The sequence below is a fragment of the Physeter macrocephalus genome, chromosome 1, assembly GCF_002837175.3.
Source record: "Physeter macrocephalus isolate SW-GA chromosome 1, ASM283717v5, whole genome shotgun sequence".
NCBI lineage: Eukaryota > Metazoa > Chordata > Mammalia > Artiodactyla > Physeteridae > Physeter > Physeter macrocephalus.
The window spans coordinates 63181267-63185430 of NC_041214.2; positions in this window are offsets into that span (position 1 = coordinate 63181267).

Here is a 4164-nt window from a genome sequence, read left to right on the forward strand (position 1 = left end):
TAGATCTATACAACTGAATATTATTCAACGAAAAGAAAAGGAAACAAAATCTTTATGTACATGCTGACATGGAAAAAGTTCCATGACAAATTATTAAGTAAAGAAAGCAAAGTACATGAGAGTGTTTAAATATGCAAATATTTATGTGTAAGAGGGAGAAATATGAATATATATTCAAACGCATAAGACTATAACAATGGGGCTTCCCTGGTGGCGCAGTGGTTGAGAGTCCGCCTGCCGATGCAGGGGACACGGGTTCGTGCCCCGGTCCGGGAAGATCCCACATGCCGCGGAGCGGCTGGGCCCGTGAGCCATGGCCGCTGAGCCTGCGCGTCCGGAGCCTGTGCTCCGCAACGGGAGAGGCCACAACAGTGAGAGGCCCGCGTACCGCAAAAAAAAAAAAAAACAATTGTTACTTGGAAAATAAGGTATTGGTTGCAGGAAGTACAAGGGAAGACCAGAGGTGAGAAGAATTTTCGCTATATACCTTTTCTTAACTTTGGATTTTTGAACAATATGAATGCATTACCTACTGAGAATATTTAAACTAAATTTTAATTGAACATTTTTTCTTTATTAATTATTTGGAAATAAACCTTTTTATACCATGAAGTGACTGTAAATGTATTTATGACAATCCCTATTTTTTTAGGAGACCATATTAAAGGCAATTATATTTCATTTAAAAATAGTAATTGCTTTCTCATACTTAATTGTAACATAAAGTTTATCACATTACTGTAATTTGGCAAACAAAAAATTTCCAAATATCTTGAATATACCAATCCCTCTTGATATTGAGGCAGGTACAGGAAGATAAAGGGGAAAATAGATTTTATATTATATTGTGTATACATACACAATACATATTTATAAAGAAATGGAGGTTAATTTTTAGACAGTATTGCACTATCTCAATCCCTTATCATTGGTTTAAACTCGTCACACGGCCAACATATCCCACAACAAACTGATTCTTGTTCACATACAAAGAAATAGTGTGTGTTTAAATAATGCTGTATTTACTGACTAGGGAAAAAAAAATAGCACATTGAAGTCAATGGACTTCTGACCTTGAAGAAATGTAATGAACTTGTGTGTGGAGAAAAGTTCATGGTGCCTAATGGTGAAGGGCATAGGATTTTGGAGTAAGACCCATCTAGATTGAATCCACTGCCTATGTGACCTTGGGTGAGTTACTTCAAAGGGGACTGTTTCCTATCACACAGATTCCTCATAGGGTTTTTATTAAATAAAATAATGCATATAAATAGGTTAGCATAGACACCTACTTAAACTCTATCTTCATCATGAACTCTGTTCTTTAAATGTCTCCACATTCCTTCTTATGCTTGCGGAGAAAAAAGAACACAAGACAGGTAGAAAAATGGAGAAATCAGTGGCCTCTATGATGCAATTTGTGGGGTTTAAAAAGGTTCTCCTATTCAGACACATCTCACCAAAGGGGCCCACAAGTAGTCTGAGAAGTTAGCCAATTCCTCAAGTTAATCCCTTGCGAACATGCAAATATCTCTAGAAGGGGATTAATCCTATAACTATTAATATTTAGCATAGCACATTAAACAAATATTACTTTAATAGCTAGTATCAGAAGACAGAGCATAGTCTCTGTTTGACGAAATACAGAGTCCTGATGTGTCATTTCAGCTGTGGAATGAGTCTTTGGGGCACAGCTTGAATGAGGCAGGAATAAGACCATGGAGCAAAACCGTTCTGCATAAGAACAGACAGGAATTTGTGGGGTTTGGAAGCACGCTTAAGTCAAAGAAAAAGAGCAGACTTTGAAGTAGGGAGAAAGGGAACACTGGGTCTTCCTCCTAGCCTAGAAGTCTGCAACTGCCCAGAGGCAGCATGGCCAAAGGCTTTTGAGAACAGAAATATCTGAAATTCAATTGTTTTGCATGGCTTCATGGCCCCAAACCTTTCATAAGATCTCATGCACAACCCTGAGTTGTCAGGACTTTGAGCAGAAAGATTTGAGTGATATCCAGGAAGAAGACATGTGGAAAAGCAGGCAGAAAATAGAGAGTAGGATAAATGCACTGTGGAGAAGATGTCCGGAAGTGGAAAGCAAAAATCAAAGGGCCTTGGTCTGGAACGTAGCTCCCCCGCACCCCTCACTGCCCCAAGAATCCTCAGACGTGGTGGGAACGGGGATGGAGCTAAGGGATGCCTCCTTTCCCTCCACATATGGGGTTAGGGGCTGAGTCCATTTAATTAAGTCTGGAAGGATGGAGTGACCCAGCTGCATGTTGGTTGCACTAGCTCTTTTTCATTCCAGCTCTCTAACAGCTGGGGAAAAGCTAAAAGCAGAACCCAGAGGGCCTAGAAACCAGGACTGACAGGAGAAGGGTAGCACAATTCGAGGTTAGAGGAGAAAGATTGGGAGGGATAATAAGTAAAGGGCATCAAATGGGGACACCTCAACAGGAGATAGTTGCTCTGAATAGAGAGGGCTCCTGTGGCTTGAGTAAACCCTGCACAGATTACAAATTAACATTTCAAGTATTATTCACCTAAAGTTAAATTTGGTGAGTGCTATGTGGGTAAGTGACCAAATACCAGATTACTGTGATAAATTACTGGGAGGAAACTACTAAATCTGTAACATGGCAAATACAATGGGAAAAAACCTGGATCAAACAAACAAACAAACAAACATGAAAATGGTACTTTTTCTTCCCAGCTGTCTATTTAAAAGAGTTAAATTAAGCCATGAAACGATCATATCAGCCTTAATTCTTTCTGTTATTAATTGAACACCTTCTTGGAAACATGCAGGTAAAAGTCCCACCTTGGAGAATTTGAGATAAGAGTGAATGGAAAAGAAGTGAAATTAACAGGCTTTCCCAGTTCACACTCATAACCATCATGCTTTGTTTGTTCAAAGCTGCCTACAAATGCATAATATTAAATCAAACCTTTAATGTATTCTGACGTGGGGGAGCTTACAATCCTGAGGCCTGTTCTTATGTTCACACTTTTCTTTGTACATAGTAGGGGCCGTAAAACCAAGTGAATAGCAAAACGCTATTGTGAAATAAGATAGACGAGAGCTTTGTGTTATAAAGAAATTCAAGCTGCTTCCTGTGATGAAAACGACATAGATACACATATACAGTGTAGATAGTCCTCAGCTAAATAGAGTAGATCCTATAATGCATTAGTTTACAGGCATATTAATATGATAAAAGAAATGATGAAATTTAGGTTTTTGCCTGAAGGAAGACTTGTCATAAATAACAAAACTGGCCAGATGTCCTGTGATCCTAAAAATAAGTAGGCTTCTGCTGTGAAACTCATCACTTCACAGGAAATAAAGTGAGGAGCACAGCGGCACTCTATGGAAAAGATCCACCAAGAAGTAGCCAAGATAATTTCCTTCATTTGACCATAAACCCATCAAAACTTCATGGAATGTGGTCACTTTATTTATGCAGGAACTGTGTTCCGTTAACCACACATGCCAAAACTTTCTTAAATAATGAGAGAGACAGACAACCATGGGACCTGTTCTCTAATAGGAATTCAAGTATCAATGTAAATCTCCAGAATCCTAAGCAATTTTCTCCTGAAATCAACAGTCACCAACACAGACTGACTGAGAAATAGATTATATCTTATGCTCCCTTGCCTCCTCAAAACATGTATTCTTAAAATCTAGCTACTTAAAGCGAACCATTTTAAAAAAAGAATCCAGAAGTACTATAATCAGCTATATTGCTTCTGAGAGGCTGGAGGCTGATCGTCAATCATAGGAACAAGGAAGTCATTTTTTTTTAATGAAAATTGGCCCAATATTAATGTGGGCCATAAAAATATTTGAAGTCTTAATCAGTATGATGTCATGGAAGCTAGGCCTATTTGACACCAGGTATGAACCAACTTTTGTTTTCTTTGTATGTTGTATATGGCTGGATGGTTGGTGGTGGTAGACTCTTGCCATGCTTCCCAACTGTCCTGTCTGAAAACAGCTGTCTTTCCAACCACAGTCCTCCAAAGAGCAAATTCTCAATGGAACTATTTTGACAAAAGGCCAACTTATTTTAAACTACAAAACAAAAAGTTATAGGGACTTCCCTGGTGGTCCAGTGGTTAGGACTCCGCACTTCCACTGCAGGGGGCACCAGTTCAATCCCTGGC